Genomic DNA, 860 nt, shown 5'->3' on the forward strand with positions numbered 1-860 from the left:
GTTATTATAAAGAGCATTGGCTGCTCTTCAATATTCTGGCCTTCCCAAAAAGGCTCCACTCTACCACTAGTCTGGCCCACTTCTAAGGCTTCTAACCTTTTTGCTATAGCAGCAATTTTGGCATCTGATTCATAGCCTCCTTCTACCCTATTAACGTTTCCTCTACTTAAAAGAATTGTTTTCTGGGGTGCCCTACTATTTTCCCATTGCTGGGTTTTTTCGGCGATTTCATTAAAAAATTCCATCGCCGCATCAACAGTTTGGTTTTCAAATCCACCAGTGCATAGAGACTCAACCATGGTCGTTGTGGAATAATCTAAACCCTCATAAAGGATCTGAACTAGCCTAACCTTTTCTAAACCATGATGAGGACACTGGGATAATAAATCATTGAACCTTTCCAAATACCTATATAAAGATTCTCCCTCTTGTTGTGAAAATGTGCATATTTGCGTCCTAATAGACGATGTTTTGTGCCTAGGGAAAAACTTATTGAAAAAGGCAGATGTAAGTTGTTCATATGTCTCAATTGACTCGGAGTCCAAACTATAAGCCACGACTTGGCCTTATCTTTCAGGGAAAATGGGAATAACCTAAGTTTCAAAGCATCATCATCTAAGCCTCTAATTCTTAGAGTACTACAAATTTCCTCAAAATCCCTAACATGGTAATAAGGGTTTTCATTTTCTTTCCCTAAAAAGATTGGGAGCATCTGTAAGGTCCCAGGTTTCAGTTCATAGGGTGCCTCCGTTTCAGCTAACTTAATACACGAAGGACGAGTAGTCCTAGTTGGATTCAACAAAGCTTTCAAAGTTGCCATTTCTGGCGCTATCGGAGCAACAGGGATTCTCTCCTCAGTC

General features: G+C 40.1%; 1 pseudogene; it reads left to right on the forward strand.

The window, feature by feature from the left end:
• Positions 1–357: 357 nt before the first annotated feature.
• On the forward strand, positions 358–457 carry LOC113307158 (annotated as a pseudogene).
• Positions 458–860: the final 403 nt, after the last annotated feature.

The sequence above is a fragment of the Papaver somniferum genome, chromosome 8, assembly GCF_003573695.1.
Source record: "Papaver somniferum cultivar HN1 chromosome 8, ASM357369v1, whole genome shotgun sequence".
Classification (NCBI taxonomy): Eukaryota; Viridiplantae; Streptophyta; class Magnoliopsida; order Ranunculales; family Papaveraceae; genus Papaver; species Papaver somniferum.